At 42.1% G+C, this 26,878-nt stretch overlaps 1 protein-coding gene and 1 long non-coding RNA gene across 7 annotated transcripts in view; one reads left to right on the top strand and one right to left on the bottom strand.

Moving 5' to 3' along the window:
- 9630009A06Rik overlaps nt 1-26,453 on the top strand; it is a 33,431-nt gene extending 6,978 nt beyond the window's left edge. The window contains exon 3 of the long non-coding RNA XR_003951489.1: nt 10,038-26,453. This is a non-coding gene — a long non-coding RNA (RIKEN cDNA 9630009A06 gene). The remainder of the gene's footprint in view (nt 1-10,037) is intronic.
- Nucleotides 1-26,878, bottom strand: part of Ctnnd2 (catenin (cadherin associated protein), delta 2) — an 856,811-nt gene that overhangs the window by 69,599 nt on the left and 760,334 nt on the right. The gene's annotated exons all lie outside the window — the stretch shown is intronic.

Genomic DNA, 26,878 nt, shown 5'->3' with positions numbered 1-26,878 from the left:
ATACACACACACACATACACACAGGCACACAGGACTGGGCAGCCTGCCTGGAGCAAGAGTGACATTGAAACATGACTAAACCCTGAAAATCTCATGTCCAGACAGGAGTAAGGATTGTGCTCTCCTTGTTCTTGGCCTGCACACCCAGGTGCATGACCCCCACTTCTGCCTCCTGTGAGGCAGTCACATAGCCTATGGCCAAATTACAGGCTAAATCTCTCTCTCTCTCTCTCTCTCTCTCTCTCTCTCTCTCTCTCTCTCTCTCTCTCTCTCTCCCTCCCTCCCTCCCTCCCTCCCTCCCTCCCTCCTTCCATATCTTCCTCTCTCCCTAGCTGTCCAGCAAGCATCTGGGATTCCTCTTCAATACTGGACACTCAGGGAGTGTTTCACTGAATATTGTCTAGGAGCTGTTTTGCTGAATACTGTCCAGAAAAGCTATAACACTGAAAGTCTTGGAGAAGGCCTCCTAACCCCTCCACCCACCCACCCCAGCTGCAAGATGGATGGAGATACCGCTGACCCATCCTTTCTTGCTTTCATTCTTTGCAGCCCAGTATATAATGGTGCCTGGGCACCAAGGGAAGAAGTGGAACTCAGAGTCACACACACACACACACACACACACACACACACACACACACACACACATATATATGTATATAAATGAAAAAATATATATGTATGTGTATATGCACATACACACAGACACACACAGACACACAGAAACACACAGAAACACACAGAAACACAGACACACACACACACACACACACACACACACACACACAAAGTGCCTTTTCTACCTGTGTAATTTCCTTAATTATAGGTTTTCATGGTACATAATGAGCCTCGATCTTATCAGCATGTAATCAAGTAAATAAAATCTGTAACCATGACCTTTAAAGCCAAGTAAAATTTAATTAGCCATGACAAGTTCATTAAGGAACTAGAGCATTTTGAGTGTGAAATTGGTATCTGTAGTAATACTTAGGACAGTTGGTTTATGCCATATGGTTTAGCGGATGTCAGCCCTACAGGTAGCATGGTTAGGACTGTTGAAAACTCAGAAATGTGGAGAAATCTCTGAGCCAGGCAATGGAGGTGAGCCTTGGAAGAGGTGACTCTCATACCTTAAAGTTCTGTGATTTTGATCTAAGTAGTCAGAATGAAAAGAAGCAAGATATTTCTGTCAAAAGAAAATGACTGTTCAAACTAATAGCCGAGTCTCGTACCATATGCCTCTCAGCTTGCTAAGCACAAAACAGCCTTCCTGAATGGATCAGCACTGATTACTATCTGTGTCTATAAAATTAGGGAGACAGACCATCCAACAAGTGGTCACAAATAATACAGCAAGGCAAATGTCTGTGGTGGCGCCCACACTTCAGCATAAGAGAGACTAGTATGGGAAACCAGTCCCTAGCTTCGTCTCCCCCTGGGGCACCATGCACTTCAACATCACAACATAGAAGCTCATGGGATAAAAAAAGCACCAAGAAAAAACAATAAATGAGACACACCCTCATGTTCTTATAGCTTCATATTGGTCTCCAAAGCAACTTCATCTCTGACATGGGCTATCCTCATGGATGATGGCAAGGCTATTCTGTGCATGAACTGCTGTTTACACACCTTATGCATCATACTAAATGCGTCCTTTTTCTATTCCACACGTGAACACCAGTTATTAAGGCTGGCTCACTTCTAATAATTCATAAGTAAAATTCTCTTTTTTATTTAATCTTTTGCATATTTTATTGAAAAATTTAATTGAAAAATTCCATACAAATTATTCTGGTCATGATTTTTTTCTCTCCCAATTCCTTCCAGATCCTGCTGACCTACCCACAAACAAACAGACTGGAATATATATATGTATATATCACATAGACATAAAAACACAAAATTGGAAACTACAATTAATATTCGAGAAAAAGACCAGTAAGACATAAAACAAAAACAAACAAATAAAGCAAAATGAGACCAAAAAAACGTCTACAAAAATGCCACTGAGTTCATTTTCTGTTGGCCACCTACTGCTAGCACAGGGTTAGATTCTCAAAGCCAGGGTGTGTGTATGATTCCAAGGAATCACTGTGTTTCAGTACAACAGGACTGGTGTACACATGAACTCAGACACTGTGGCAGGAGGAAGGGGACCTGCACAGGTTCGGGTCAGATCGGGTCTCAGTGCTGATGAGAGGGTAAGTGGACATGGATCCCAGCCCTAACCAAGAGCCTATCTTCCGCTGACATCCACTTGCAAAGAAAAAATTAGTTTCCTCCTGTTCCTCTCTTTATGATACCATCTCTTCACCTCTCCACCGACTCATGGGGAAAGAGGCAGTGAAAATGTCAGCCCTATGGGTTAATCACAGAAGTTCCTGTGCTATCATGAGACATGCTCCACACATGCTAGATCGGAACAGATAGTTTGAAAGGTGCATTACTTTTTAAATGATCTTCCTTTATGTATCTGTTACTGTACTTGATCAAATACTTATTTACTAGAAGAAGAAGTGGGCAGAGTTAGGAGGGATCCTTGGGATGTGGAAATACAATGGCCGGTGTGGACAGAGCTTGAGATACATTCTAGAAGACAGGTTACAGTTTCTTATCATTTATCTAACAAGTGTGATTTTTCAAAAAAAAGTACCAAACTTATAACATACACAAGAATCTATTTCATATGCCTGAATTGATAAGCTGTTGGCCCAAGGAAATGGTACAAAGAGTAAGTAACATTTTGAAAAAGAAATACTATTTAACAAGGCGGAATCTTTTCACATTACTATGTGTGGTATGTATGCTTCCCCAAGAGTTATTTACCCCCAGTAAATAACCCTTTTCATCTCTTGGCAATATAAATTGGATTGTATTTTTGGTACCTTGATGATCTATCCAGAGGAAGACACTGAATTAGTTCTGAGGAGTTATCACACTGCTGAGTGTCAAAGACCGTAAGGAAGCGAGGGGAAATGCGGCAGAAGGTGGTTAGGTTATGCAGGCTTAAGGAGCACGAGAATGATTCTAAAAATACAAATAGCAGCTAATTAAAGGGAGACTGGCTGCGGGAGTTTGCTGAATCAGAAGTGAACTGATTTTTAGAAATATTGAAAATGATGCAAGCAGCAGATACACATTTGAACAGGATTCGACTAATTTGATTAATTATTAAGTATGATAGCCCTCAAAAAGAATCATCTCAACTCGTCGACTAATTTTAGCAGAGATGAGAATATTCAAACTTAGCTGATGATAGCTTCAGGAGAAGGGCTTCTTCTTTGTGGTTAGAACTGATATCCATCAACAATCGAAGCCTTTTCCCAAGGAAAAAAAATTAATAAAACAATAGTTTGCCCAAGACAGCATGATCTAGTATTTCCATAATAAAAGTTTGGTTTCAGGAATGGTGTCTGGTGTATCCTCTGCCCTGAGTACGCTGGGATGCTGTGTTGAGTGTAACAAGCAGCCGAATGATGGATGCTAAAAGCCCATTCCTGCATTCTTGGTTTAGCAAATTGATCTACAACACTGCCAAAATGGAAAAACAAAACAAAGCAAAACAACAACAACAACAACAACAACAACAAATTTCAATCAAGGCTACCAAGAGAGGACTATGCTACTCCTCATAGTTTGTGTTACACAGCAGTCCACTTTTTCAAGAACATTCACATCTGTCATTGGCACTTCTGTTTTGCACTGTCCTAGGGACACAGAAGGAGACATAACATTCCCATCTTACATAGAAGACAAATGCAGTTGGGAGACATAAAGTGATACATGTCAGGTTGTCTCTTGGTCCCTGCAAGTCTCATGAGCAGGAATTTCCCTCTGCACTGTAACCCTGCTCAGCTCCTTCCTAGGACAGACCTTCCAAACTCTGAGAGAGTTGTCCACCATCTTTTATTCAGTTGGGTATCCCATAGACACTCATCAGAGTTCCACCCTGTGATTGGTCTGTTGGACTTACCTTTCTGACACTGTTATAAACTCAATACCAGATACACTCTAACAACATGATGTCTACTGGTCAATTAATGAACAACTGGGAATGGACTGAGGACAAACAATGTAGGAAGGAAGAGTGCTTTGACCTCTGAGAACTGTGTCCATGCTTACATGTTCTGCTGCAGCCACCCATCTCCATGAAAAAGGTCCTGGAAACAGAATATGCATAAGATGTGGCTAAAACAAGTTCATGTAGCCTGTCTGTGGGAACTGCTGTACTTAACAGCCAAGGCATTGGCACATGATTTAGTATCAACAAGTTTAGTTCAAACTAGAAAAGTTAATGTCCTGCATTATCCCATGGAAGCCCACAAGTGCAGCTAACTAAGCTTCATCCAGACTTCTCCAAATTTGCTTGAACAGAGAGAATATGCAACCCTTCTTGAGAACTATGATGCCAGGGGTCACACAGTTGTTAGTGCATCTCTCAATCTTCACCAGAGAAGATTCATTTTTGTAGTAGATGGAGATTTAAAAAAGAAGCCCACAACTGGTCATTGTGCAAAGGGTACGAGATTAGAGATGCTCAGCTGTAAATGAGACACCTAGATCACACCCCTCTCTCCAAGGGTCAGGTGTCCATGTGAAGGGATGCTGTTGTAATACTCAGAGGTAGTGAATGTCTGCAGCAAAATGCTATTTGCTGAACCTGTCATGGCCACTGAACACACGAATGCACAGTGAGTATGAAAGAATATACAATAACTATGTAAGATCAAGTGAGAAAAGTTTCAGCATGGGTATACAAGGTGGTCATGAAGTCTCACTCCTAGCTGAGGAGCTACTGGTAAGTGGTGGTTTCTTGGAGAGTTTTCTTTAGGGATGTGAACCTTAAGAGGCTACTCCTGCTCCACTAGATGGTCTTGGACCCATGTGCACACAAGCACCATTAAGTGAACTCAGAGCGTTATAAAGAGCACATAAAGTGGAAAGGATAAATAAATAATGGGGAAGATACGGGAGAAATGTAAGGGGGAAAGAATGGGAATTGATTTGATCCAAACACTATATATACACGTATAAACTTTCAAACATTAAAATAGTAAAGATGATGGAGAAAATTTATGTTTACATTGGCTACACTGCCTTATTTCTAGATGCACTGCCTTATTCTGACTTAACATATGCATGCTTCCTGTGACTCTATTCATCCATGCCTTGTTTAGAGACATAAAGACGTATAAGGGAAACGTAGTATTTACTGAAACTTTTATCTTTCTCTTAACCAATTAAGTATATATGGAAGAATTCTCAAAGTTGCTATTCAAATGCAGGAAGTTTTCTATTTTAAATTCACTGATGGTTTTGTTGTCTGAAAATCAAACAATTGCTTTCCATGTTGGTACCTACTGACAAGCTAACCAGTGTCTCCAACAGTGAGCTTCTGTTTGTACTACGTGCTGTCAGGACCAGAGAGTCTTATGTGATGTTCTGCAACTGGTTCCCAGTATATGATTTCACTCTGTAAAACTGGCTTGTGAAAGGTTTCCTGTAGAGCAGAGACCAGCCTCAGAAGGTAGGTGGTATGATGTAGGTAGAACGGGTGGGGTAGGGGAGGGGCTGGTTGGAAAGTTACTCAATCTCTTTTCCCAGCACAAGATGAATCATAAATTACAGGCCAAATCTGCCCCAGATCTTCTGAAACCCCTGTCTCTCTCATGCTTAAGGGTTAACCACCCCCATCCTGGTATGAGGGATTGGGTATAGGCTCTTCTAACCAAAGAAATAGCTCTTTATGAGTTTGAGTTTGGGATTGTTGTTGCTGTTGTTGTTGTTGTCTGTGATAAAACACCCTAACCACTCTAACCCTGAATAACTCTGGGAGGAAATGGTTCATTTTTATCTCATGCTGCTAGGTCCCAACCCATCACTGGAGGAAGTGGGGGCATGAACTCAAGTCATCAGCTTGTAACAGAATCCATAGGGAAATGTAGCTTATTGATACTTCACTTTCTCATGTTCTTCTGGATTTCTTATATAGCCCAGGTTGATCTTCCTAGGGATGGTGCTGCCCACAGTGGGCAGTGCCCAGCCACATCCATCATCAATCATCAGTCTTTCACAGTCATAGGCACAGACCAATCTGATCAGGGCAATTCCTCAATTGAGATTCCCTCAAATGACTTGGGGCTGTGTCAGGCTGACAGCTAAGCTAATTAGAACAAGCGAGCACTGTTGCTTAAAACAAAAGGCAGAAAGAGCATCCCATCACTCACTCTTACTTGGATGGCTTTTTACTCGGATAAGTTTATAAACCTTGAAGTTTACATCAAGTGTACTGTGTGGTTTCTGACCACTGATGTATTTTGTGCTTTTTCTTCATGAGAAAAATACTTGGCATCTTTCATATTTTTGCAATACGTGGAATTTGAGAGAAAGAACATTAGAACCCAAAGATATTGAAAAATTATTTTAATAACAGTTGGCTTATGTCTTAGATATTTCTCCCAATTCCCTAGCTTGTGAAAATAGTGTTCCTATGAACTGTAAAAATGTCTTGGGCCACATAATATTGAGTGCTTCTCTGTGAATTAACCACAATGGACATTCTAAATGGCACTGCCAGCATTATTAATCTGCCAGCTCATATACTGCAGGCCTATGATGTGTGCATAAAATTAAAACTTATTGGAGTTATATTTGATGAGTTTGAAAGTTCTTTTTTGTGTGTGTTTGTGGTACAGTAGGAAACACAATAATTACATAAACTACCTTGAAGGAGACATAAAGGAAAAGAATAAAGGAGAGGCCAAGTACATATTACGGAAGCAAAAAAATGAGCTCAGAGGACAAAGAATAGATCAAGGTTTACTTCTCCTAATCCCTCTCAATCAAAACGGCTACATATGAGATCTGAGCCCATCTGATAGCCCACTTATTACAAGCAATATTTAACACTGCGAGATTCTAGGGGAAGAAAAGGCGCTGGGCAGTCCTTTGGCAATTTCTTTATTGTGGTGGGATTTCGCTTGCTGCAAAGGAGGAAGACATGATGAATGGGAGAGATTGCGTGGAAGATTAAAAAAGCAGAAAAATATTAGGCACTGGGCATCTGTGGTTCAATTGTTCCAAAGCCAAGCAAACGTGTGGTGTTTTAGCCTTCTCATCTATGCAGTCAGCTTTTGAAATCTCCAAGTGTCTATTTGTCTTGTTCGCTGTGGAGCCCAAGCAAGGGGTGGTGACACTGCCATTCACAGAAGTCTGGGAGCTAACTGGCTCAAAGGGCACTGGTCTTAGATCTTCTAGGGGTTATTCTGGAAACAGGGGAGAGCTGTCTCTGCCCTTCTTTATTTTCTTGGCTGTTCTTGAGGTTGGTAAGAATGACTGTCTAGCAATGTTATTGCCTAAAGTAGTACGGACACTAAGTGTGTGCTGCACACTGCCCTGGAATTCTCTCAAATGTATTTCAACATGCTTGGCCAGAGAACAGCAAGGAAAATAACTGCTTTTAAGGATCATGCAAAAGCTGGCACTTTGATCTACAAATAACTTATTATTATTTAACAATCATGGTCAGCATGGAAGGAGTTACAGAGACAAAGTTTGGTGCTGAGACGAAAGGATGGACCATCTAGTGATTGCCATATCCAGGGATCCACCCCATAATCAGCTTCCAAACGCTGACACCATTGCATACACTAGCAAGATTTTATCGAAAGGACCCAGATGTAGCTGTCTCTTGTGAGACTATGCCGGGGCCTAGCAAACACAGAAGTGGATGCTCACAGTCAGCTATTGGATGGATCACAGGGCTCCCAATGGAGGAGCTAGAGGAAGTATCCAAGGAGATAAAGGGATCTGCAACCCTATAAGTGGAACAACATTATGAACTAACCAGTACCCCAGAGCTCTTGACTCTAGCTGCATATGTATCAAAAGATGGCCTAGTCGGCCATCACTGGAAAGAGAGGCCCATTGGACATGCAAACTGTATATGCCCCAGTACAGGGGAACGCCAGGGCCAAAAAAATGGGAATGGGTGGGTAGGGAAGTGGGGGGGGGAGGGTATGGGGGACTTTTGGGATAGCATTGGAAATGTAATTGAGAAAAATATGTAATAAAAATATTAAAAAAAAGATAAGGTGATCCAAGCCCTTTGCCTTGATTGTACATTGATAGGGTGTTTTTGAGTCTGTGATTTAGACATCAAGCTAGTGTTTCTCTGTGATCAATTGTCTCAATATAAAGTGGAAAAAAGCTTAAAAAAAAACAATCATGGTCAGTAATCCAACAAATTACAACTGAAGCTGCAACTAAAGTTCCTTATTAGGCAAATGTGAGTGGGTGGGGTAATTTTCAATATACATTCTGCAATCCAGTATGAACAGCCCCTACTCTATTAAACTCAAAATCTTTAGGCATTTTTTTCCCATTTTTTTATTAGGTATTTAGCTCATTTACATTTCCAATGCTATACCAAAAGTCCCCATACCCCCCCCCCACTCCCCTACCCACCCACTCCCCCTTTTTGGCCCTGGCATTCCCCTGTACTGGGGCATATAAAGTTTGCAAGTCCAATGGGCCTCTCTTTGCAGTGATGGCCGACTAGGCCATCTTTTGATACATATGCAGCTAGAGACAAGAGCTCCGGGGTACTGCTTAGTTCATATTGTTGTTCCACCTATAGGGTTGCAGTTCCCTTTAGTTCCTTGGGTGCTTTCTCTAGTTCCTCCATTGGGGGCCCTGTGTTCCATCCAATAGCTGACTGTGAGTATCCACTTCTGTGTTTGCTAGGCCCTGGCATAGTCTTACAAGAGACAGCTATATCTGGGTCCTTTCAGCAAAATCTTGCTAGTGTATGCAATGGTGTCAGCGTTTGGAAGCTGATCATGGGATGGATCTCTGGATATGGCAATCACTAGATGGTCCATCCTTTCGTCACACTTCCAAATTTTGTCTCTGTAACTCCTTCCATGGGTGTTTTGTTTCCTATTCTAAGAAGGGGCAAAGTGTCCACACTTTGGTCTTCGTTCTGTTGGGTTTAATGTTTTTAGCAAATTATATCTTATATCTTGGGTGTCCTAAGTTTCTTGGCTAATATCCACTTATCAGTGAGTACATATTGTGGGCAGATAATACATCTATAAGTCAGAAGGTTCAATGATATTTGATTGGCCTGACACAATTCTATTAGTTAAGTCAAGTTTAGGAAACAACTGTTGACTGGCAAGTTGCTAAGGTCAAGCTGAGGTAAGTATTTTCCTAAATACCAAGTGGGTGAGTTCAGAATACTGAATGAAGCCTGAAGGGAAACTATCACCTGGGAAGCTGTTCGCAGGATCAGCAGCAAACAGCTGTGTTCAGATAAACTATCTAACGCAGAGGTGGAGAGGACTGAGGGACTCCAAGGTAGTGCTCCAGTTGGCAGATGAGCAGATCCTGAGACACAGGGACACTGTGCACGGGGCTCTTCCATTCCTTCTGCATTGGTTTCCTGTGACTGTTTCATCAAATGACTTGAGCAGGTTAGTGTTTCAAAGTCAGACACAGATTTCACCCTTCTGGGAGCTTTGAGTCAGAAACCAAGATAGAGGGAGAGCTGTATGCCCCTGACATCCACAGAAGAACATTTCTTCAACTCTAGCTAGAGTCTGGCAGCTTTTCCAGAGGGAGGCTGCATTGCATCAGTGTCTTTGCACGGCCTTCTCCTCTAAGTACTTTGCTTCCTTCCTCTATGTCTCAGGAGGCCTCTCATTTTTGGACTTAGCGCCCATGTGAGTTCTTCACAATGGTCTCATCTCAAGACTCTTGTTTCTATCTTCAAAAATTCCATTTTACATATATAAGGTCACACTCACAAACAGAAAATATCTATTTTTAACCCACCCAGTTAGTGCCTGCTCCCTATGGCAGCCCTAGCAAGTAAATGTCTGGGTCAATACTGAGGGTTAAGTACATGTTCAGAGCAGAAACTCTGAGCTGGAGACCACGATGTAATGGTTGCCTGCATTTTGCTTTGACACCCGTGTACATACAACCACTCTCACAGGTGATTCCGTGTGATTTGTCATTCCTCACTGCAGGCGTTTGAGATTTCCTTGTATGGCATGCACACCACTGAACTAAGGTTACTGCTGGAGACAAAACGAAACATCGGCAGTTCCACGCAAATGAGGACGCCTCAGCAAGCCCATCGGCTGCCGGATGACCAGCATCCTTGTGCTCTCCTGTCCTAGTGCACTGGGAAGCATAAGCTGTGGGATCCCTGGTGTTATCCAAGCACAGCCAGGCGAGACAGAGAGCCCACCTCTGTGCCTGCAGAAAGCCTTCCCTAGTCACATAAAGTCCATGCAGCTAGAAAAGGAGTTTAGCTTTTAACCCAGGTGACTGCTCTCCATGTTGCTTCCCCTGGGAATCTTGAAGGGGTTAATTATGTAGGTTTAATTATTGCAAATACCTCTGCGAAGCTGTGCTTTTATCAAGGAAATGCACGTGTGCTTATGGTCTTCATTCTGGAAATTAAAAGATTACTTGGAGCAGGGCTCTACTGCTTCACAGAAGCTGAAGGAACTGCCAGCGCCTGCCTTCTTCTGTCCATGGGGAAGTGTTATAGGAAAAGGCTGGCCACCTGCTCCTCAGAATACACACACACACACACACACACACACACACACACACACACACACACACATACACACATGCACACACACACATACACACACACACACACACACACATACACACATGCACACACACACATATACACACACACACATACACACACACACATACACACACACACATACACACACACATACACACACACACATACACACACACATACAGACACACACATACACACACACATACACACACACACATACACACACACATACAGACACACACATACACACACACATACAGACACGCACATACACACACACACACACACACACACACACACACACACACACATACACCATACACACCACACATGCAGGATGCATATGAGGTCACATATGAGCATGCACCTTCTTCAGATGTTTTAAGTGGTCTGGAATGTTAGTTCAGATTTAACGTTATGATGTGTGCTGTGTTGTTTGTAGTTTCTTCATGAGTGCATGTGCGTGTGTGCACGTGTGGCTGTATGTATGCGGATCACATGTGTGTGCAGGGTAGGGGTGTGGAATAAGAGTATGCATAGAGGCCAAAGGCTGATGTCTGGCTCGTCCTCCTTCACTCTTTCACCTTATCATTAATTTATGGTCTTCCAGTCAACCGTAGGGCTCACCAACATGGACGGTTTTTCCCAGCCAGATTGCTCTGAAAGAATCTCTGCCTCCATTTTACAACTAAGCCTCCATGTTCACCCAGTGTTTCCTGGGTTCAGGGGATCTGAATTCTGGTCCTTTATGCTTGTGCTAAAGGTGCTTTCGTCAGTGAGACATCCACTGGTACACACTATGTTGTTTTTTTTTTTTTCTAAAAGGATTCCTGCATACATGTATTTGTTAGTATACCGTGTGTTGCCTATGAAGCCAGTGGGAACCACACAGTAAGACATTTCTAACAGCCACATGAGTATTTCTAGAGCCCCTTCTTGTGGTCAGTCTTCCCCACCTCAGTCCTCCTAGTACTGCTCCCATATTACCTGTTGAGAATAAAGCCATTTAGGCAATTAGATGAGGGATGTGTTCAGATGTGTTATCTGGCTGGATCACACAGTAGGTCCGGTGGATTTTCTAGTTGCTATTTTCAGTTTTATGTGGACATAATCTATGTCTCCTTTAAACACAAGAAGGACTTTCGGGGAAAAGATGCCATTTGCTGGTTTTCAAGGCTTTTTAGGAGATGTTTAAGATCCCTAGTGTTGATAGTCAGTCTAAGATGCTTAGTGCTACTCACATTTAGGTAGTGAGGACTATCCTACGCATACCTAACTTCTACTGCTGGTTTATACCACTGTGACAAAACCTATTTCTAGGTATTATTAAATGTGTCCCAAGAGAATCAAACTGCTGCCTGTTAGGAGCAATGGTTTCAGAATGTCAGAGGTGGAACCAGGCAACTTCTCAATAGGTGGCAGGCAATTCTGAAAGTCACAGAGCTACAGTGTCCTGGTGTCTACTCTGTATTCCTCTCCCTGGCTCGGTAACATCATAAGCTCCAGGCACTTCATAGCTTGTGGGTTTGCGGAAGCTTTGGTGTGATTATAGGGGCAGACAGGAGATGTGATTTGCTGTAACTGACATAATACAAATTGCTTGTCAATTCCTTCTCACTTGTCTGCAGAGTGCAGCCATGGGAGAACACCTTCAGAGAGGAAAATGAGTGTGTAAGCATGCCTGGAGCAGAAGCTGTGTAGGAAAATGAGTGTGTAAGCATGCCTGGAGCAGAAGCTGTGTAGGGAAATGAGTGTGGAAGTATGCACTGGCACAGATGCTGTGCAGGAAAATAAGTGTGTAAGCATGCACTGGGACAGACACCATGCAGGGAAACTGAACCTGGGGAACGAACTTGTCAACTACACTGCGAGAATTCTTCACTGGCTCCCTGAGATACTGGCAAGCCCTGAGCTCCCTGCTCATGCAGCGTCCCCTACACTGTAGGTGTGTGTGTGTGTGTGTGTGTGTGTGTCCCTCATCTGCAAGGATTTCTGAAATTCCATCAAATTTGTAATTACTGTCCACTCTACAGGTACATGACTCTGCCCTTTGCTGCACAGTATAACTTCAATAAATAACCAGATTTTGTAGCAATTTTATAAAACTAACATAAAACATGCCTTTTCCATAAGAGAAATACACTTTACCATTAATAGCTCTTTGTTGTCATTCCCTTTAAACTATATGCTACACTCAATTTGTCATAGTGAGGATATATGCTGTGTTCTCTGTGGCATTACAGGTAAGGAGTAAGGACTCCCAAGGGAGACATTGCTAGCCTTGGGTTCGTGGTAGGGCCCAGTAACGCTTATTGGAAGAGTCATGGAAATTGAATAATGTGCTTCATCTCTACGCATATTCTTAAAAGTCATTTTAAAAACTAGTTTATGGCACAGAATTCTTGGATGTATTTTACAGCCCTGGACTTTGGAGCGTGTAGTCCATTTCTCCTTACAAAGCTTGAAGCACTCTTTCCTTCCTTTAAGCCACCCTGTGCATCTTCTTGGGCTTACTGGATTGTAGCTACGAACCAAGAGATCATGAACACTTTCCCACAAGAAACTCACTCCAAAGTGTCCACCAAGGCTGGACTCAGAAAGCCAGCCGACAGAGACCTCAGGCTGTGTTAGATGTTTTCACTGATTCGGCTAGTTCCTGTACCTTCACCATTCTCTCCTTTAAGATTCCTCTCTACTTCTACAGACAGGACCTTTACACAGAACACAAGAGGGGAGACACAGCAAGTGCCTAATCTGTTTCAAAACACCTACGTTTTATTTGTTACAACTGTAACTAACATTAATTTAAGATATGTTAGAATAAGAGCCGTGTTTTCTTCAAATGCAGCTCCCAGGGTGGGAGATCTGCACTCTCTCTCTCTCTCTCTCTCCTCTGAAAGAATAAACCTATAAATGGACAATAGCTAGATTTTGAAGTAAAACAGAAAATCGACCCACAGTCTACAGCCACCTAGCCAAGGAAACAGAATCTTATCTATAATAAATGACCTTGGAAGCTGGTCTGCTAAAACTCAGTCTTGCAGGAAACCAGAATGCTATCTCTAGGCACCATTCAGAACTTCTATTAATAACTGGATGCAAATGACCAAGAGTCAGTGGCTGACAGCTTCTCTAATTTTTGTGTTTGAGTCCAATTTAGAATTGGGGAAAAAAAAGCCAAATGCATAGTCTTCAGCACTTATAAAGAACACTGTGTGGTGTCAGCTTCCCTGGGCTCTCAGTCTCCAATCAGGGCACACAAAGGCCCCCTCTCCCAAACACACACACACACGCACAAGCACAATACACACACACAAACACACACACTTGCATAGGCACACACACACACACATAATTGCATAGGGACACATACACACACAAACACAACCATGTGCATAGGCACACACACACTCACTTGCACAGGCACACACATACATACATGCAGTTGCACAGGCACACACACACACACACACACACACACACACACACACAGAGGCACACACACACACCCACTTGCACAGGCACACACATGCATTAGAATAGCTACTGTGTCTCTATCTTTAGATGCCTGGCAAGTACAGATGATGGTATCTGGCTTCCCTGCCACAGTGAGTTCACAGCCCATGACTTTTGCCTTTCTTTGGTAGAAGTTTATACCTTATCCATATATACCTTCTTCTGTAAACTGCCCAAAGTGTCTCATGGATTTCCTCCTCACAGGTCTCCAAAGGACTCCTAATGAAATGCTATTGCCATCTCTAGTACAGAGCACGTTTTCTCAATGACCAGAGTGCCAGTTGGTTCCTCTAAAAGAACAGCACCTGAAGGGTTACCTGAAGTTGGTTAGAATCGTTGGATGAGGGACAGGTATCTATGGAATCTATCCATGATGAAGTCATGTGTGGCTTCCTGGTTAATTTTACTGATTGGATAGGAATGACAGATGAGTTGATGAAGCCCTTGCCTTCACTGACAAGAACTTGAACCACATTGAGTCACTGCTCAGTCTTGTGTACTTGTAACATCTACTGATGTGTCTACAGATCTTAGGTGCCAGGGAGAGGCTAATACAGCCACTGGATACTGATGTGTACAGTGTGTGACGGTGTTCCTCCAGGAACCAGATACATCTGCAAGTTCTGAGAGCTGGGTTATTTCCCACTTTCCCCAGCATTTTAAAGCTACAGATCCTGCAGTGTCCGCTCATCTTGAACTTCAAGAAGGGATAACAATTATTTTTCCACTCCACCAATACCCATTGACAGGCTGAAATTTTGTTGCTTTGAACTCATTCAGATGACAAATATCTACTTTTATGGGGTGAAGCTCAGAACTTGTATTATAGAGTAGCTAAAACTCAGCTTTTAAATGCAATTTAAAAACCCTAGCTGTTGCTTGCCGTTTATCTGTGACTTAGATCTGTGTATTAAAATTTTTATTTATTTTTAGAAGGTGTGTGTCTGCATGCACACTGACATCAGGGGCAAGTATGAAATCAGCTCTGTCCTTCCACTTACGTGTGGGTTTGGGGGATCTAACTCAGGTCCAAAGGCTTGGGCTGGGAGCACCTTTACCCTCTCAACCATCTTGCTGGCCCCAAAGCTGTACATGAATAAGCACGGTTATCCCTCCATGCCTGCTCTATTGTGAACTCCCAAAGCATTTTTCAAAAATGCATCTCAGTGATATAAACAGGCAAGTAGGGTTTCAAACGGATTAACGTTCATTCTCCACCCAAACAAACCACTCCTCGAGACCAGAGAATCTACCTGCAGGTTTCTTTCTTTTCAGTTTCATCAGGCTATCTATCAGTTTTGAGATGTAAGCCTCCATCCAGACTGCAGAGAACTGAAACTAAGAACCTCTCATGATTAGAGCAGACGGACTCGTGGTCAAGAAAACAGAACGTTTGGTCTAGGTGGACACCTAATGTTTCAGCCGGCCTGATTAGGTTTGGCTTTGGGTAATGGACCACCATGACAAAATGGGCTAGCTTTGAACCATGCCAAAGACCTAGGCAGAATAATTAGTCATTTTTTTTCTTTCTCAGAATTTCCAACCCCCCTTATCTTGGTTCTCTCTTTTAAGCGTGCTTTCCTCCCAACATTTTGGGCTGTTTATACTTTCTCTAGAGCCTCCCTACTTGCTGTGTGGCTGCAGGTCTATGCCAGCTTAAATGGCATGGCTGTTTTTCCTCTCACCACTAATGTCCTCCCCAAGGCTGCTGAGGTCGTATGCCTTGCCTGCATTAAAAAGAAAAAAATCTATAGTACTTACTGTCTTTGTGTTTTTGAGTCTGTTCCTGAGTTCTTTCATTAATGAGACCATGAGCCCCAAAGAGGACCCCAATTTCTCTTGCATCGCCAACTTCGCTTCCTCACTGCTCAGGTACACAGGACTTCACAACGAATTTACATGCAAGTCTGATTCTCCTCACTAACACTATTCAGTTATCATCATTAGCATGACTTGCTATTCCAAGAGATTCTGACCCAGGCAAATAGCTTGGTTGTTCCATACAGCAGGTTGTTGGAAAGACCCGCCAATGCTTTAACCGAATGCATCAAAGGATAAGCTTGTATCCTAAGACTGTCAATTCCTGCTTTTACCAACCCTGAATTCCGGCCAGTCCCAGAATTGAAAGGTCTGCCTTGTAACCAAGCTTCAGATTCTCAATCTCTGCCTTGCCATGCTAAGCTCTCCCCTCTCAATACCCAGTCCTTGGGTACTGTCCTTTGCCACAGTCTAGTTCACAACAAATTCAGCTTTGTGTTAGCAAAGAGCCCGGCAACACTAAGACCCTCATCCCTCCCTGCCACATATAGGCTTGCCTGAAGTCTGGCAAGACATGCTTCACTTCTTTGCCCTCTAAACTTGATAAAGAAATGGAGCTTGGAGGAGGGGGAGGCATCAGAGATGATGGAGTGAATAATGTGAAAAGGGAAGCCCACCTAATTGCTTCTGCCAAGATCCTGAATAGACCCTTAGAACAATACAAAGATATTCTTACAAGCAGCCTCCTCCTTGAAGGCAGAGCTTTCTGAAAATTAAACGCATACAAATCCTCTCTAGTGGCAAGAAGGAGACTGACCCTCAACACTGGGGTGAGATACTGTCCCTGTACTACCTCTGAGTTCTTCCACTTTCACTGGATGAAGCCCTACCTCCCCCTTTCCCTGTTAAATCTGTCCCCAGTTGTTCAGTGACTTTCTTATTACATGACTGAGAATAAAACTTGCCCCTTCATGGAAACCTGATATTATCACTCCACCTGGCCTTCCTTCCACAAGGCAAGTAACTTGATTCCTCAATACAGAACATTGTGTATAGCAATCAGGGACTTAATGGGTTCATGAAAGTTCAGAACTGGGTGCCCTGGGTGCCCTATCTATGCTGGATGTCCCTGGTCACAAACTGCTTATGGTAGCTTATGGTATGCTTATGGTAGCTGGAGTTGCTATAGAGGCAGCTGCACTTGGCTATGCTGTGCTAAGTGGTTTCAGACAAAGAAAAATGTAGGTGGGCTGAAGCAGGGGCTAGCGTATACCCAGCCTACATCTGAGCTTGCTCTGGGAAAGGCAGAACCCCAGCAGATATTGCCCAGGCTATGTGATCATACAAGGTTGGCTCGTGTTTGGACATCTGTGTGTTGAGATGAGGGAAGGGCAACCTGTAGTGCCAAGTTTGGTTTCAGTTGGCATCCAGCCTTTAGTAAAATGTCTGCTTCATGGTCAAAGCAGACATGATAGCGAGGGTTCTCAGACACACTCACTCCTGAATACAGAGCTCTAACTGATCCTTGTGTGTAACTGTAACACACTACGACTCCGGGCCACACAGGTGCAGTGCAGATGTTGTCTACCACTGATACTTAACTAAGTATATGCCTGAATTAAAATGAGATGTTTGAGCAACAGTTTTTACTTCTGAGAATAAATACTTCACATTTCTGTACTAGTTAGCAATTCTTCTTTTGAATTGAGAATCAAAATAGATAATGGGCATTGAATCACAGAACCTAGCCTGATGTCTTAAATACAGAAATCACTCAGTTAATGTTCACCAACTGAATTAATATGATTACTAATAAAATATTACAATGCAATATAGAGTAGATGAACTTAAGTGAACCCAAAAGACATTTAAATTTTATTCTTGTGTGTAACAATGACACAACTGTCATTCTAATTGGTTAAGTGTTTTAAACACATGAGTTTGTGGCATAATCTCAATGATACTTGCTCAAGTTTCCTCTCTCTAAGGTCTGAAAAACCTTTGTAAGCACTAAGTTAGGGCTCAAAAGATAGTATCCCCACAAGAGAGAAAGGAGCAGCGTCCTTCTGAAAAGGAAGGCTGATCTGAGTCATATGCCAGCACCTGATGCTCAGCCTGGACTAGGCATGAGTGACATCTTACACAGACAGATGCCCAGGGCCACTGAAGGAGACTCAGGAGCTCTCAGGTTGACCAGGGCATATACCAGAAACTTCTAGAAGTTTCTGAAGGCAAGCGATTACAAACTGAATGTTTTTTCTTTTACTAACTATAGCATGTTGAATCCTGTCTTGTGCTACATCATAGTGATGTCGATCTGTGATCTATAACTTTAGATACCTAAGGTTCAAATCCTAGAAATCACGTCTTTGCCAATAGCATTCTTTCATCTAAGAGTGACATCCTGGGGTGTTCTGATCAGGACTAAGTATCAGGGAAACAGTAACAGTGAAATGAGCAGAAACAGTTTGAAGGTGTACATTAGGGATCATTAGTACTACAGAGTTGAGTCTTGGTTATAAACAAACATGTAAAAGTTCTCTTGGAAATTAGAAGGCAGAGCCAACATGATGTGCTATTCTGTGTTCTCATTCCTATTCACATACATCTCTGAAAATGACTTTGGATAAAATTATATTAAAAACTACTGTGGCATACAAAGACACACACATACATGTGTATATAGAGAGAGTCAACTAAAATTCAAATGAAGTAGTGGAACACTAAATTTGTGAGAAAAGAGTATTATGGAAAACTGATTTAGCTCTTGTATGTATGTATGTATGCATGTATGCATGCATGTATGTATGATGCATATACATACAACTATATAGAGGGTGTTGAACCTTACCTAAAATCAGAACAGGGATTACACGGTTTCCTTTTCCTGAAAGATAAAGTGACCTTGACTACAAAATGCCTCTTACCATCCTCCATCAATTAGATTTATCCATCCCAGAGGCACCTGCTTCACCACAGGCTCTTCTCACGTGTAAATGTTTGTCAAAGTCTCCCACCAAGCTTTGCACTCAGCTGAGAAACAGGAGCTTATTCACAGCCAGTGCACTGGATGGAGGAGATAAGGCAGTCCTCCTCCGCACTGTTGGAGCCACTAGTCAAGACACACTCCCATTTGTATTCATTATAATACATCCCGTAGATAAATAACCCGACACTTTATATAGAGGCTCCAAAAGTAATTCCTGCCCCACAAAAAAAACTGAGTAAGACAGAATGACTAGACCACCGGTCCTTTCTATATGTATCCATCCAGTCCACAAAAGTGAAAAGATGAAGGGTAACTGCTCACACATACACGACAGATGGAATTTCACAGTAAAATATGGCCCTCTGGAATAATGAACACAGGGAAGTAAAATAATAGCCGACAAGTGAGTGCAGGCACGTGTGGGAGACCCGGACTGCCTAGCCCTGTTGGCTGATTGGCTTCTCCAGGGATGGTAAAGAAGCTAGGTCTTGGGGACTGCATCCATGAGCTCATGATTAAATAAAGATGTTGACTTCCAAAAACATTTCACAATCTAACCTACAGGTCATGTTGAAATTATGTCAACATATGTGGACTCATAGGTTTCATGAGGACCAACGCGACCGTCTTTTTAAGTTAAGAGTGAGAAAGGAAACAGTTTTAAGAAACACATCTCTGGTGAATGAGCTACAGAATGCCTGTCTACCTGTGGCTGGGCAATTTATTTATTTTTTTCATTCAGTTTCATTTTTAATTATTTTATTATACGCACATGGGTGTTTTGCCTGTATGTATGCTCACACCATGTGTATGCCTGGCACCATGGAACACCGAGGAGGTCATCAGATCCTCTGGAACTGGAGTCACAGATGATGGTGAGCAACATAACCCAGCCATCTGCAAGAACAACCAGTGCTCTTAATCACTGACCCATGACTCCAGAGCGCTGGGCATTTTATATTAAGATGAAGCTCCCTTGAGATTTGTTTCTGTACTTAGGGAACTATCATAATTAAACTTTTTAAAACCTTACAAAGGACGCATAAGCATCAGTCTTGATCTACAAATCCATATTTTTCAGGTTCCTTTCTTCATCCGCTTCCTTTTCATGTCTAATAGATACCTCAAACTTTCAGGTCGAAATTGAACTTTTGCTTCTACTAACCCATTCTCTCCCCTGTCCTCTTCCCATCCAGAGCAGTTTGCTCTCTGTCCATCAGCCCATCTCGTTGGTTCCACCGTACAATTTCCTTTCCCAGGTGTTCTTCTCCTATAGCCCTGGACCAGGGCATGAGGTCTCCTTCCTGACTCTGCAGTCAAGCCTTCCAGACCCTGCTCCTTCCATACAGCTGAGAATCCAATCCACACCCAGGAAACACTCTGATGTCACCCTAGGCTGGGCTGGGTCTCCGTAGCTAGAGGAGCAATCCAGTTCCTTACCCCGGCATGGTGCACAGCGCCAGCCCTCAAACTTTCCTTGTTCAGTTGCCAGCTATAAGGCACGCCCCTCTTCCTGCTGAATGCCACCACGGGCGTGGTATCTGGTGCTCCCTGGCTTGCACAGATCTTGAAGGTGTTTCTACGATTAGCTCCCATCCAAGAGTCTTTTCGTGAGCGCTACACTGAATGTCCTTTCTCCTTTATAATCTTTCTCCTTTATAACCTCTTTATAATCTTTATAATTGTATTTTAGCATATTTATACTAGAAAGTAAATACTGTTTGCTTGCTTGGAGGACTGGCTGAAACAGTAGACCATGGCTCAGTGAGCCAGAATACTTCATGCTAAATGCTGACTGATGCACAGAAAGAATAAATGAATTCCATTTCTTGTAAGTCAGGAGTCAAGAAGAAAATGACATGGCACTAAACTCACAACAGTTAACTGTTTTTATTACAGGACCATGACAATTACGTTAAACAGTCTCATTAGACTTTTATGGCCTAAGAACTGGACTGTGGCACTTGTATTCAGAAAGCCAGACTTCCCTTTATATCTAATTGGTCTCCAGAAAGTTTTAAATACTATCCCCCTTTTCCCAATAACGACTCTCTATGTGTAGATAAGAAATGATGATCTAGCATAAAACCTATCCTGTAGACTTATTAACTTAAAATGCAGCTCTTAAATCTCGCCCTGTGGTCTACACTCACGTGGCGGCTATATTTTCTTTACAGTGTGTTCCCTCTGAGGACTCAAGGCACTCAGAGAAATGGCTTTGGAAAATCAGGCCTCATGCCCCTGAGCGGCACAGTTTCTCAAAGTTGACCTTGGGCTGTGGAAACAAAGGGTCATAGCTACATTCTGCCAGGTCTGCTTGTTTTGGGACAGTGCTTTGTAAATGGAGTCCATGGACCCTGGGGTCTCATGCAATTTGTTTGGAGGGTCTTTGGGGGTTTAGAGAGCCCACGTCAGAGTCTTAGTTTCCCTATGCACTGTTAGCAGAAAGACCACTGACTAGAAACCACCCGGTGTGTTCTTCACGATTCTTCCTTCCTTTGACAAACCTGCTCTTTCTGTTCCAGGATGGTCCATATCTTGTGTGATGAAACTAAGGTAAATCGAAGAGGCCCACATTTAGCCTGCAAGGAACAGCATCTAAGGATGGATCACCAATGTTTTCTAGCGTAGAATTTTCCAGTCCTTTAACTTCAACAACATCAAAATGAGAGTAAATCAAGTTGCCCATTAATAGGTAATTGAAAAGGGATTGCAATGATAGACTGTAATGAGACTTTTGAAATAAAAAGCAAAGGAAGTTCAAAGAATGATGTGGTACTGCCACAGGGAAGGGCTTTGCCAACCTTAACGTTAGACACATGAAGACTGCTTCTTAAATCTATGAATCAAAGCAAAACAATAAAGAAAACAGAACGATAGTGAACTCTGTTCATTCAAGCAGGAAGAAGTGTTCGGTTTTGAATATATAAATTGATTGAGGAAAAACAGTCCATCTATTCAAGGAATGTGTTTCCAATACAATATTACTTTTATATTTAATTTTAATTAAAATTTATGACATGCATATTGCTGTGATGAACCATACTCTGCTAATATCTACTGTAACAGGTAAGGTAATAACAATTAAGACATTGATTGTTTAAGTCTGATACCATGAGAAATATCCAAAATGAAATTTTAATTTGATTTTTTAATGGAAGGAATGATCAATAAAGAGCCTTTGAAGAAAAAAAAATCCCTCATGAGTTGGCAAAATTTAGAGAGGGGATCTGTGAAAGGGGCCAATTTCCAAGGAAGTGAAATGATGATGTGGAGAGCTAATAAGCTGAATCCCATTAATGACTTGGTACATATTGTCAAGATGACAGCAGCACACATTAATGCACTGGCATGCAGACTGTATGTAGATGTATGTAGATGTAGTAGACAGCCAACAAACTCCATGGTATTTTGGCATTTTCTGTCACATAATGCTTTGTCTAGGTACTTTCTCCTCTCACCTTAGATCTTTTGCTTATACATTATGATTTCTGATACTGTGTTTTTTTTGTGGGTTTCTCTCTCTCTCTCTCTCTCTCTGTGTGTGTGTGTGTGTAAGGTTTTGTGCTTTTCTTTAGTTCTATTTTTGTTGTGTTTTTATTATTATGATTTGTTTTTATTTTATTTTCTTCCTATTTAGCTGCCTGTTTGTTTTCTATAGAGAAAGAAAGAAAAAGTCTGGATTTGAGTGGGTGGGGAGGTTGGGAGAATCTAGGAGGAGTTGACGGAGGGGAAACTATAAGAATATACTGAGGAAACTAGGAAAGGGGATAACCTTTGAAATGTAAATGAAGAGAATATCTAATAAAAAATTTAAAAAAAAGAAAAAAAAGAAAAAAGTCTATTTTCAATAAAAATAAATAAATAAATACATCAGTTTTATTTTTAGAATACCACACAGATACTCTAAAAAGAACAGGAAAAGGCGGGATGTGCTCTCTCTTATTTCTTTCCTTCTTTCTTTTTTTTCTTTTTTTTTTTTTAATCATTCACAAACACGTTTTAAACCTATTGTGATCACATCCTTCCCTTCCCCCAAGTCCTTCTAGTTCTGACCCATCTCTCCTCTTCCCTAAGACATGATCTCATTCTGAGCCCCACGATGGTGCTGCTTCTTAGTTAATTGTTTGAGCCCCAGCCTTTGTGTGTTTAAAGTAAGGGATCCCATGTGTCTTTGGAGTTGGAGAGGAACTGACCAATGACTGAAATCTGGTCACTCAGATCCCAGAGGGACCGAGGAACAAATAGAGACTGTGCTGACTCTGGGAATTTAGGGCCAACAGAGCTGATCCCAGGCTGGGGCTGAGAGGTGAGCACTCAGGGGAAGGGAGAGGAGTTTTCAGGTGGGTGTCACCCTAATAGATAACTGCACGCCCTCCCTGGTCCTTTCCTTCCCCAATCTTCTGTGTCTGTGCCCCTTACAGCAAGGGTTCATCTGTTCTACCACAAGTACAAGGCTTGTGAGCTGGGTTGGGTCTAGCCAGCTATGTCGGCTCCATGACCGAAAATTTAAAATACTCTTTGTCACACAAAATATTCCCTCCTGTAAGTTCTGCAGGATGCTTAAGGGCAAGTGACGGTTTTAGCAAACGCTTGGGTCTGGGTCCATTCAGTCACACTCTTCCTAGGTGGATTCCCTTGTTAAGTCTGTGATTCGTTCATTCAGTTCAAACAAGCTGCTTAGCTGCCTTCGGGAGACCCTGGGAGCTTGTAACTCAGAGTAAAGAGCAGGTGTCAGTTGACACTGCCTGTCTCTTGTTCCCCCTCTGCTCTCCTGTCAGAACACAGCCCAGCAATGAAACTGTGAGGAGAAGTTTTCAGAACTTGTGAGATAACTTCAAGGAAATGAGGCAAACGTCTTGTAATTTCTGCCTCTCCAAAAAGTCAGTTGTTCTTGAAATGTCCTCCTGCGTGTGCCGAATGAGAGCGTGTTTACTTCGTCTTACCCAACACCTCACCCATTATTATTCAGAATGATGTTTCTGAGTGTGAGTTGTCTTCAGGACTACATATAGCTCAAAGTCACGCGACCTTGCCCTTGTGACTATACAGCTTGGACTCCAGTGAACTTTGTTCATATGCCTTTGCATAACCCTCAGAATATAAACTGATGTACCGAATAAAGAGTGCTGTTGCGTGAGCCTTTAGTCCGCCTCATGTTTAAGCTCCACTCTCCCAGGTTCACACTGCCAAAAACCAGCGGTAACATTCTCCAAAATCTCTCTCTGCTTCCAAAACTCCTAAACTCTCCACTCCATGCCTGCGTGAAGCCTATCAGAGTTGGAGTCCCTTGGGGAGCCATGCAGGAACATGACAAAGTGGCTAGCTCAGAAGTGCTGCCTTAAGCCAACGTGGGGGAAAGCCAAAGCTCTCTCCCCTCTGTGTTCTTCCTCCTGTGCTGCACTGCTATGGATGAACCCCCCCCCCCCACACACACACACACACTTGGGGACATAGATGTACTGAAGGGAGGCTCGCTGCACTCTGCATTAATGGTGGACTAAAAGTAGGCTCTGTGTGCACAGTTTCTTACTCAGAGACAGTTACTGTTCACGCCAGAGAAGCAAGGCTTGCAGCATGGAATATTGATTCAGAGGAGGCCCCCTCTGCCGTGTAATTCAAATGTTTTTTACTTAATTCTAGTCTTTGGCTTCATGGGAAAATAACTTCCTTAGTTTCTGCCATGAATATGATTAGGAACAATATACTTCCTTCTTTATTAAAGCAACATTTGCCAGCATTTATCTCAAATCTTCCCTGTTTCCAATTTACTATCTCTTCTTCCCCAAGAACCAGTTCCATTTTGTTCTTGTTTTACTTTTTTCTTTTAGTGTGTGTGTGTGTTGTATGTGTGTAAATGATCTGTCATAGAAGGTAGCACACACCTTGTAACTCTGGAATGTTCAGTGCCACCTAGAAATAGCCAATCCAGGCAAAATAATTACTCCTTGACTTTGCCTAACTTTTTGTCATTCTTTAGTAGACTAGCAACTGTCCCAAAGGGAAGGTTTGATCTTCAAGAGAACCAATTAGCCTTGCCTAGAATCTGAGGAAGTCTCCACACTGAAGCCCAGAGATGTTCTTCACAGGATACCTGTGACCACTGAGGTTATGGGAAGGAGACAAGATGGAGGATAGTGTAAAAACCCATACCAAAACCATTCTAAAGATTTACAAAGCACACACTTCTCTGCATCTCCTCTGTATGAAGAGGGAGGGGGTGGGGAGGGGGATGGGGAGGGGAGAGGGAGAGAGAGTAATTCTGGGATGACAGAGGAGCAGATAAAGAATGACCAACAGTTGCCCATCTACATTTGTGAGTCTTCACATCTGCTGGTTCAGTAATTGAAGGCTGGAAAATACTTTCTAAAAAGCCCATGTCTGTACTGAACAGACATTTGTGTGTCAATATACTGTAAATAGCAGCATTTATTAATATAGACCATTAACTACGGTAAATCATCCAGGGAAGCTTGAGGTCTACAGAAAGAGGTGCACAGGCCACTTTCTGCAAGAGACTGTGTCTGCAGCATCCCCACTCCTGCTCCTGGCCCTCAGCCTTACGTCTGAGCTCAGTATTCCCAGCAGGTCTTCCCCATCCCTGATTAAACTTGCCTCCAAAGAGGAGGCACTCCTGTGAGGAGCCGCCCTTGCAATCGCCATTACAAGATGGTGCTGATATCCAGTGTTCTAACTGGTAAACAAATAGTCTGCGCATGTGCTAGGGTATTTTTCCATTCCTTGTGCCCTTGCCTGTCCCGTGGCGTCATCTGGGCTGATAGTGAGCAGTTAATCAGGAGCTTACACGTCACACAGAGGGGTATTTAAGCAGCTCCATTTTCCGGGTTCAGGGTCTTCCTGAGAAGTAAGCAATAAAGCTTTGCCGTAGAAGGATCTGGTTGTCCGAGTGTGTTTTGCTGGCAAAACATTACAAGGACAAGACACTCCATTAAGTGGAAAGATAAGTCAGAGTCCTTTGCTAAACTAAAGTGAATCACAGTATCATCATATATTATATGCATTATCAAAGACTATCTAGAACAAGGGCTGATGTTCTCTTGATATTCCTACTGGACACACACACACACACACACACACAGAAATATACATGTGCATTTGTGAAATGCATTAAAGTCTAGGAATACTGTCATCAGTAGCAATCGGCTGATATCGACAGTTCAGTTACAAATAATTATCCTATATAAACAATAATAAAAAGGGGGAAGTATATATAAGTTTAATTTAAATACTTTCTTTTATTGCCTTTTCTGATCAAATGTATGTGTCAGAGGAAACCAAGTTTTAAAATGTATTCATTAAAAATATTTCAAAATTGGAAGAAGACAGTTTTCCAGAAGATGTTTTGGTCTATAACGGGTTTTACAAGCTATAAATTAGTAATTCTCAGCCTTGGATATTTAGAAGTATTCAGAGAATCTTAAAATATGTGCTAACTTCTGAGGTCTCTAGGTGTGGGCTCAGATCATAGGGTTCATCTAAGGTTAGGAGCCTCATCCTATAAAGGGTGCTGCTGTTCTGACCTGGCTCACATAGTGAGGTCAGGTCTATAGTTGTATTTTATTTTATTTTTATTTTTTTGGTTTTTTGAGACAGGGTTTCTCTGTGCAGTCCTGGCTGTCCTAGAACTCACTCTGTAGACCAGGCTGGCCTTGAACTCAGAAATCAACCTGCCTCTGCCTCCCAAGTGCTGGGATTAAAGGTGTGTGCCACCACTGCCCAGCTTATAGTTGTATTTTAAAGGGGACTGATGCTCAAAGTCAGAGAGGGGGTGAAGCTCAGCAGTGCTCAGCTGTGAAAGAAGCTACTATAGAGGTTATAACCCCAAATTATTATTATTATTAAATATAATAATTATATTTATTATTATTAAATTTATATAATATATACAATATTATAATAATATTAATATTATTAACAATAATAATTAAATTATTATTATAAATTATTCTGAAAATAATTTGAAAAATCTACATTGT

The sequence above is a fragment of the Mus musculus genome, chromosome 15, assembly GCF_000001635.26.
Source record: "Mus musculus strain C57BL/6J chromosome 15, GRCm38.p6 C57BL/6J".
Lineage (NCBI taxonomy): Eukaryota > Metazoa > Chordata > Mammalia > Rodentia > Muridae > Mus > Mus musculus.
Note: the sequence above shows the minus strand (reverse complement) of the source record. Positions and strands in the feature narration are given on the sequence as shown.